Here is a 9,760-nt window from a genome sequence, read left to right as displayed (position 1 = left end):
TTTTCATCAGGTAAACCCAAGAGAGTAGCTTTATCAATGGAGAAACACAAAGAATGTTGGTGCCAGATTCTGAATTTGGCATGCTGGCTATTCACAATAGTTGTATGAGGAAATCGGTTTCCTTGCATCTGAAGTCCTTGGGGCTCAAAAGTATTTTCCTGAGAGCTCATTCCAGTCACGTGACGGCCCTGCCATGGTGCTGGAGGCTGTGGCAGCATTGTTGGTGGCAGTCAGACGGGACGGTGTTGGCCCTGGCAGCGGCGCTGAGGGAGGTATAAAATGGCAGATTTTGAAAAGTTGAGTAGTTGCGGAATTACATCCCTACCAGCAATGCATGGAGTGATTCAGTTTCTCTGCATCCTTGCCAGCATTTGGTGTTATCACTATTTTCATTTTCGCCATTCTGAATATGGTTTCTAGTTTCAGGGTTTCTGAACTCCAAATGTTACTAGGCTTTGCTAGACGGAATAAAAGTGGACTTTAACATGACCTACTAATGAGGGCACTGCATTTATTGAAGAGTGACTGCAGCCCTGCCATTCAGATTAAAATCTGAGAATTGTATAGACGTTGACATCCACAGACTCTTGAAGAACTTTCTAATTGTCTTGTCCAGCGAGTACAATGAAGACTCGGCTCTCAAATGAAGCTTTAAGGTCTTTATTTTTATGGGAGAGCTTCTGAGCTGAGTGCCTGGTTCTTCCTCCTCCTCCACTGCCGCTGTCTTCTTTTTCTTCTTCTCTTGTCGCGCAGCTCTCTCTCTCCTTCTTCTCTTGTCATGCAGCTCTCTCTCTCCTTCTTTTCTCTCGTGCAGCTGCCACTTCTCTCTTCTTCCTCTCTCGTTGCGCCGTGGCCGCCTCTCCTCTTTTCTCGTCCCACAGCTGCTGCCTGCCCTCCTTGCCTTGCTTGCTCCCGCCACCGCGCAAAGTACGCAGCTTTATGGGATATAACAGCCAATCACCTTAATGGGTCAGGTGTTTGGCTCATGGAGACTTAATGGTGGGTAATGAGGACCTGTACTGATCACGAGCTAAGGACAGACGTGGAGGAGATCATTCAGCCAATAGAAAGCACTTGCAGCTGGGCTTCTCGGCGCCATCTTAGGGCGAGGCCAGTCACCACTGCGGGCCCTACAGGGCAGCGGCCCCCAACACTAATTATCAACAATCAAATCCTCGGCTCTTAATTTAGATGGTAGCTCATCACTTGTAGAACCTGACTTGGCTATGGGTGGAATTCGCTCATCACCCTGCACTCGCTGTCCTCTCCTGTTGCTTCTGTGCAGCTTCAAGATACCAAGCCCACATTTGAGATGCAGCAGCCATTTCCTCTCCTCCGATTCCTCTTGTTCATCCTGATGTGTAATTAAAAATCTGCCCTTTCATGATATCCTTGATGTTCTCATCAAGCCCACAAGTTTAGTTTAGTTCAAAGCAGCATTCAACGATTTCAAGAGAATTTTTTTATTTTTGCTTTGACATCTCAGCAAGTTAGAGAGTTATGCATATGAAGGAATTTTTGCCAGATGGTAGGAGAGATTAAACAGTCCAAATTCAGCTGAGACTTTGCCTGGTGGAGACAAGTTGTCCTCAGGAAGATAACTATCCCAATAGTCTATGTATAAAAGTAAATGGGAAGCTGTTTCCTTTACCTGGCTATGCACCACCACCTAAAAATGGGATTGAACAGAAGCGCCCTGGGCATCCCTTGAATATTACATCATTAGTTAGATTGTCTTCAGCTGTGCCAAACCAGATTTCTATTTCTTGGGCATCAGAAATTGGAAAGAATTACTCCATGTCTATGTATCTTGTATGACAGCTCACATCAGTCGTGTTACTACAGAGATTAAAAATGGAAGGTATTAGAAACCCTGATCATTCCAGAGCACTAATTAAAGGAAAACAAACTGCAAATCCAGATAATGAAATTGCTACAACTAGTCTTTGGGTATCCTTGATGTGCCTTTAGGAAAAATGAGGCTGACAACCCTGTACTGTGCTGTGACTTGTACACATCTACAGTGCTTTGATGCTGCCCTTTATCTACAAATGAGTGAAAAGAAACCTACCTGGATTAGTCCTGTGTGTGACAAAAAAGCTGCCTATGAAAGTCTAATATTATTTTTATGGAAATTCTCAATGACTGTTCTGATGTGGGTGAAATCAAATTCTAAGAAGATGGTTCTTGGTATCCAATGAGACCAAAGAAAGAAGCTATGAAAGTATCCAGCCAACCATGTACAAAAATAGAAACTTCAAGTGTACTCAGTAAGCCTTGTTCAGTGACTGTAGCCAGTGAGACAAGCAAGAAGAAAGTAGATGTTATTGACCTAACAATAGAAAGCTCTTCTGATGAAGAGGAAGACCCTCTTGCCAAGAGGAAATGCATCTTTATGTCGGAAACACAAAGCAGCCCAACGAAAGGAGTTCTAATGTATCAGTCACCTTCTGTAACGGTGCCCAGTGTGACTTTGGTTGATCCTGTTGCTATTCCACCTTCATTAACAGACTGCTCAGTACCATTCCACCACATGCCAATATCAAGCATGTCATCAGACTTGCCAAGTGTGGGTTTTCTTTACCTTATTCCAGTTGATCCCCAGTACTGTCCTCCTCTGTTTTTGGATAGTCTTACCTCACCCTTAACGGCAAGGAGTACTTCTGTCACCACCACCAGCCCCCATGAAAGCAGTACTCTTGTTAGTTCATCCAGCAACAGAAGTGAGACAGGGGTCATAACCAACAGTGGAAGTGACATTCCTGACATCATATCATTGAACTAAAGGAAGACTCATTTGATTCAGGGAATCATTCATCAAAACTGCTCTTTTTGGGATCTCTGGTCCATGGATGCTATTTTTCTGGCAATTTGATATTCATTGAAACATCAAATGGATTCTTTTGCTTTCTGAGAGATGAAAACAGATGAGTGAAGCAAGAACCAAATGACACACAAGCACTTTTCTTACTCATGCTGTATGCTGAGCATCAGATATGTTTCAGCCATAAAGTGTCTTCTTGAGCAGTGGATTTCAATTTCATACATTACTGAATGGAGGCAAATTTAAAGTTTTTTTGTTATAATAGACAGCAATAAATATTATGCAAATATTTAAACTTTTCTAATTAAAAAAAAAGATGTAGTCACTGATTCTAAAATGACAGCAACTTCTGTTTAATCCAATGTGAAAGAAAAAAATACATGGAAAGATCATGTTTGCTGAATGAGTTTTTTCCATGAAGAGTTATTCTATTTTGTAGAAGTAATGAAGTTTTGAGAAGTGACCAAAGTTGGGTTCCACTACTCTTGCAATTTCACTCTTCATAATTCCATCAAAGAAAAATGGTCTTTGTGTTCTTTTTTCCCTGGTTGACTTTTACATTTTGATATTGTTTGCTAATGAATGCAAAGGAAGTTCTAGGACTTGGCTGCTCTTTATTAGTGATTACATCTAAGAACACTATACAGTTTTTGCCCTGACATGATGTGTTATTTTTGGTAATTGTACATTCCCATTCTAGAGTTTTCTGCAAATTTAGGGCTTGCCTTCTTAAGTTCTGAGTAGCCTTTGAATGAAATGTTTTCGAGGTAAGGTGTGGCTGGAGAGTTTTTAGAATTTCTTTGCAATGTCTAGAAATACTGACAGTTTGGAGGCAATGGAAGGACAGATTTAGGGAATTTGGAAATAACAAAATTTAATTTCTTCCTAAGAACTTAATTTGCTCATTGATCAAATCTTTGTTGAAACTTCACATTTTAGTGGCACTGACACACTGATATGGAAATTGTTTTAGGTCTCCAATCATATTTTTTGCCAATGTAATTTCTGTTTCATGCAATGATTTTCAAAAGGAAAAGACAATAGCAAGGGAAGGGAACATTGTCAATTTCTTTTTACTTTTTCCAGTCTTTCTTGAACCCATGAAAGATGAAACAAAATGAGAAATGTTTGAACTGAACAGTGAGGAAGGGTTTCAGAGAGGGGCGTGAAGCCCACTTCATATTTCACTCACAGTGCCCAGAAACACTCCACCCCTCTGGCTTTACTGGGTCAACTTGGAAAACCACTCTTGTATCATTTGTTTAATTTTAAACCACTCATAAACTGGGTTTTCCTTGTGGAGAAATATTTTTATCTAAGTTTTATATTTTGTTTCATTTGGCTTCTTAAATTGAGTTCTCAAGGAGTTAGTATTTTCTTGGTGTTCACTTTTGACAACTAGTCTGATGAATCAGCTTCTCAAGCAGAAGTGCCCAAATGAGGGCTCTCCACTTGCAGTTATAGCAGGGACACATGGCTTCAGAACTGGTGCAACTCCAGGGAGCTCCCTGCTTGGATTTTGATGCTTTCTCAAGTTTTCATGGTGTTTGTTGGTTCTTTATGTAAGGTTTATTTATTTATTTATTGTTATTTTTTTTTTTCCAGTGCTGGGGATCGAACCCAGGGCCTTGTGCTCGCAAGGCAAGCACTTTACCAACCAAGCTATCTCCCCAGCCTCTTTATGTGTGGTAATGTGTGACTTTCCACATTTACCTTCTTTGACTCCATCATCCACCTATTTAATGTAACATCCCCTGTGAGGGCTGCATGTTACAGAAGTGGAATGGCAAAGCCAGCCCTGACTCTTGCAGCAGTAGTTGCACCATAGTTGCCAGTTTCATCTCTTAACCATTAGATTTCAATCCAGATTACAGTCTTATTTTTGGTCCAGGTACAGAGAATTTCTTTTTGGTAGGAATTCATGTTGCTGCTCTAAGTACCGATGCAATTTCTGTTAACTCTGTAATCAGAAAAAGTAAATTGATTTGTGTGGTATAATTCATTAATAAAGAAATGATGCATATTTGTTATCATTTTGTGACCCTTTAGATTCTCCGAGACTCCTTTTCTCCCAATTTAATCAGTAAACTTTTATGAAGTAATGACAATGTTAATAGAAGTTAATTAACTTGGTTCTTGTAACTGATCCCTCTGCTTTTCTAGTTGTGATGTTTCCTTGTCACTGTTTCATGTGAACAATTTTAGTGTTTACTTTTGATGCTTTACACTGAACTTATGTATAAATTTTTATTTTACCTCAGGTAACTAACACTTTTAAAAATACACTTCCAAGTTTTTAATGGTGGGCTTACCTTTCATATATGTCTTTGAAGATACTTTTTGGTGTGCCTTTGGCACCATGATAACATAATGATTTTTAAGCTATTACCCTTGATTTAATATGGTACTTTAATTATTTTTACAAAGATTCTGACGTTTTAGCAGTATATTTTGCTAACCCAGATTATGCTTAATCAAGTATAATGGAATAAAAAGCTGTTAGATGTCAGCCAGCCAGTTATTTTCTGGAGTATCTTATTTAAGGAAAGGAACTGCAGTTATTACTTTTATAATCTCTTAACCAACTTGCATTTTTACCTTTCTTCACTTAGAAATGGGAAGGGCTTCTCTTGCTTTGGAACCTCCTGGCAGAATAACTGGTGCTGACTGTATCTGCATGCGTAAAGCCACTTACATTCACCCACTTTCTCAGCCATTTTAGGATCTTATTTCCATTTCTAACCTGAAGTTATAAATACCTGACATCTGTTCTAGAATAAATGTAAAGGCCAAATGAAACAGTTTTGATAATTCAGGTTATGTGGCATATATCTGATCACATGTCCCAGGAAAGCTAGAATAAAAATACAATACATAGGTAAGAGATAACAAGTATAATCAGTTGATCCATAACTCTTGGTATAAACAAGTTTCTGTAAGATAGTATTAATAAATTTGAAAAAAGGTAAGATGTTGAATTTTAAATAATGTTGAACAGAGACTTTGATATAACTTCAGACCAGTCCTAGACACTCACCATCTAGTAATCTTTTTTTCTTTTGCCAGTAAAGTATTCATTAGTTACATTTGTGTTTTTAACTATGAAGTTTTTACAGAGCATCGGTTTAGTTGTCAATTATTCTTTTCTCCCCAGCCTTAATGAGTGAAAAGTAATTATTTCCATTTCTTTTTAGTGAACACTTTTTTTCCTGCAAGTTTTTCTCTAGTTCTGTGGAATGTCATAATGAATCATTTCCTACCTGTTTCCATCTCAGAGAATGTAAAGCTGTACCCCATTTTAACTTGAGTCTGATATTGGACTTCATGGCACTGAGTTCATGTGATGTGGAAGCTTGGTGTTGTCATTTTGATGGATGTTTGATGATTCTGCCTGATTCCCATCTTTTCTGCTACAGTTTTACATGCATACAATAAAACTTGTAAAAGAGAATTTAAGAATTTTTCTGCTTTTTAAGAGTGTCATGCCTCCTATCAAATAAATGACTGGTTTGTATGACCCCTGCTTCTCCTCGCTTTTGTTAGGAACCACACTGCAGTTCCTAGAAGAAACAAAGTTTTATAGAAGTAAAAAATAAAAAAGAAGAAATATTTTCTTCTTCCTAGAGAAGAAAGTCACCCACTCCATGAGGAGTTATGCTGGGTACTGTCCTCATGCTGGAAAAAGAGAAATTCCTCTTCTTAGATACCTTGCTAAACTCCTTGGTCACTTTAGAACAAGTATGCTCCTTGCATGTCCTAGAGATGTAAATCTGGAAAGTAGAAGCATACGACGATTTTTAAAACTACAAGAGTAAATGAAATAATTTAGGGTGAGATTGTTTATGGGTAAAAGGAAAAGTCTGAGGACTGAAACCTGAACAGAGATAACCAACTTTAGAGTCAGAACAGAGGGGAAGGAGAATCCTAGTTAAGGAGACTGAACAGGAGTAGTGGGAGGCAGAAGGAAAAGGAAGAAAGTGTGCAGTTGTGCAAATCGAGTGAAGAAAATGTTTCAAGAAGGAGAAGGTGGCTCACTCTGTTGGGTGCTACTGAGACACCAAACACGGTAGAGGAATTGACCATTGGTTTTGGTACCATTCAGTTCATCAGTAACATGGTAAGAGCAATTTCCAGGAAGAGTTGTGTTCTCAAGGCCAATTGCAAGTCAACACACTATCATCTATGTGTGGAAGAATGCATCGAGAAAAGTGCAGAGAGTTACGATACACAAAACTTGTTCAAGAATTTGTGGCACACTTTCTGTTCCTGGAGGACTATGTTTGGTACACAAAGCTCCCCAGGAGGGTTGCTGAAGCACTTGTGCCTAATTTAATTTTTGATGAGTTCAGAACAGTCATGTAGTTTTTTCTTCTTCCTTGATGAAAAGAATTTCCTTAAATCTTCCCACTTTTGCTAAAATGAATTTGAAAATGAAAAGAAACTCAATAGCTCATATAACTGAACTTTCTCCTCCATTGTGGGAAACATGAGACATTTTGAGCAAGATGTATCCCCATTAGTTGATATGATTAATATTATTTAAATCATGATATTATATGCAATTTATATCATGTAGAAGTAGAGCACATTTTTGTACTGCCTCTTATAAATTTTTAATGTAATTGTTATATAGAAATCCTTTTAGTTTTATGTTCTAAAGAACTATTTGTGCAACTCCAATACTAAAATAGTATTGCTTATATTAAAAACAAGAATTTGTGGCATGAAGATATCAATTAAAAGGTATTATAGACAGCAAGGCCAAGAGTTTGTTGTTCTTGTAATGTTGTTTTACTCTACTCCATTTATTAATCTTTAACTTCTAGTATACATAGTTAAAATCCACGATACAGAATAGATCTTCAAAAAATCTTGAATGTTTGACTACATAAATTGTTTATGCCTCATACATATTTATATCACCATAAGAACTAGCACTGTAGAGGTTTTCAAGATGGCGGCCTAGAGGGTGGCTGCATTTCGTGTTGCTCCAGGACTCAGGATTCAAGAGAGGAGATATTGGGACGCTTGGGACCAACTCAAAGTAGCCGGGTGACACTCACCCCCTGGGGGGGCATCCCGGATGGGACGGGGGTCCCGGAACGCAGGAAACTTTGTGAAGTAGAACTGCCGGCGAGACGCCCCTCCCCCCGCTGGAGCAGTGAACTCGGATAGCTGGGAGTGCCGTAGAGGAGGCCGCTCGGCACAGCGCTGGGACTCGGAGCAGCCACTGGGGCTCCGGCGGCTGCCCGGGGGAGGAGTGGCGGGGAGAACTGTGTGGACTCAGGACACCGGGGCCTGCCCTGAGGAGGAGGAGAGGAGCGTGGCCACTTGGATTCGGAGAGACTGCACCAGAGCTGCAGGCGGTTGCCAGAGAAGCCGCGCGGCAAGCTGTTTGGAATCAGAACGACGCTTCTGAACACCGGGGCCTGCCCTGAGGACGAGGAGGAAGAGGAGCGGCCGCTTGGATTCGGGTGACTACACCAGAGCTACAGGCGGTTGCCAGAGAAGGGGCTGCGTGGCGAGCTGTTTGGACTCTGACCACTTCTGAACCCTGGGGCCTGCCCGGAGGAGTAGGAGAAGGAGGAGAAGGAGTGCGGCGGGTCCTTTGGACTCGCAGTGACTGCATTAGCGCTCCAGGCGGCTGCTCAGAGGAGAAGGCGAGTGGTGAGTTGTTTGGTCTTAAAGTGACAGCTCCTGAACACAGGGGGGCTGCCTGGAGGAGAAGCGTAGTGGGACGCTTGGTCTTGAGTGGCCGCACCAGAGCTCCGGGCGGTGCCCAGAGGACCCATGCAGCGGGTCACGTGGATTCAGAGCCACTCAGAGGGACTGCTCCTGAACACCCGGGGGTTATCTGGAGAAGGAGGAGGAACAGGGAGGGTCACTTCGACTCGGAGTGATTGATTGCCCCGGGCTACGGGTGGTTAGTGGGAGGAGGAGGCACGAAGTGAGTTTCTTGGACTCCTAGTGACCGTACCGGCATACTGGGCGGCTGTCTGGAGGAAGAGGCCTGTGGCGGGTCTCTGGGACTCAGAGCGATTGTTCGGGGCCACAGGTGGCTGCTCAGAGGAGGGGCCACGCAGCCAGGCGATTAGGTGCAGAACAGGATCCCAGGATCTAGGAGGCTTCTGGGTGGAAGAGCCGCACAGAGACAGGCTTAGGGCGGAGCGAAGGTTCCAGGCCTATGGGCAAATTCTCTGAGGAGGGGCAGCCTAAGGAGATTCATCTGCGAAGGGTGAGGCTCCCAGGCCCAGGAGGTAGGGCCAGGCCCCTGGAAACTTTGCAGAGGAAGGCAGCCCAGCCCAGGCAGTAGCTGTAAATTGAGGGGAACCTCTAGGAGGAAACTGACCAGCGAGACCTCCACACTGGGTGAGTCTTCCCTGCCTGGTGAGGTTTCCCCAAAAGGACGGTAAAACCAGAGACACAGGCCCAAACAGGCCTTGCCTCAGCCCACAGCCTAGGTCCCCTTTGGATGACCATTGGTCAACAAGTGGAGGCACCTCTGCCCACTAGCAGGGAATATACCCCACCTGAAGGCCACCACTCCTAGAGAGGCAGCTTCCTTGTGGAGCACCGCATTATCAACTTCCTCCAAGACTTCAGCCTACTGAAGGCTAAGAGGGGATATATATAGAAATCTTCAGGGACATTGTAAATCAACAGAGGAAATCTGCAATATCTCAGCGGTCCACTGATATCTGAACAATATGAGAAAACAAGGAAAGAAAATGCTGCAAACAAATCTAGATGTTACATCAATAAAACCCAATGACAGCATGGCAGAAGAAATGACAGAAAAGGAGTTCAGAATGTACATAATTAAAATGATCAGAGAAGCAAACGATGAGATGAAAGAGCAAATGCAAGCATTGATTGATCGCACCAATTGACAGTTAAAAGAGCAAATACAGGAAGCAAAAGATCATTTCAATAAAG

The 9,760-nt window shown here is 41.9% G+C and overlaps 1 pseudogene across 1 annotated transcript; it reads left to right on the top strand.

The window, feature by feature from the left end:
- The first annotated feature begins 279 nt into the window (after positions 1 to 279).
- On the top strand, positions 280 to 4,404 carry LOC306670326 (E3 SUMO-protein ligase PIAS2-like; annotated as a pseudogene). The gene is made up of 2 exons: positions 280 to 605; positions 1,159 to 4,404. The product of its transcript is annotated as an E3 SUMO-protein ligase PIAS2-like (transcript).
- Positions 4,405 to 9,760: the final 5,356 nt, after the last annotated feature.

This window comes from Sciurus vulgaris, assembly GCF_902686455.1.
Source record: "Sciurus vulgaris genome assembly, chromosome: 1".
Taxonomy (NCBI): domain Eukaryota; kingdom Metazoa; phylum Chordata; class Mammalia; order Rodentia; family Sciuridae; genus Sciurus; species Sciurus vulgaris.
Note: the sequence above shows the minus strand (reverse complement) of the source record. Positions and strands in the feature narration are given on the sequence as shown.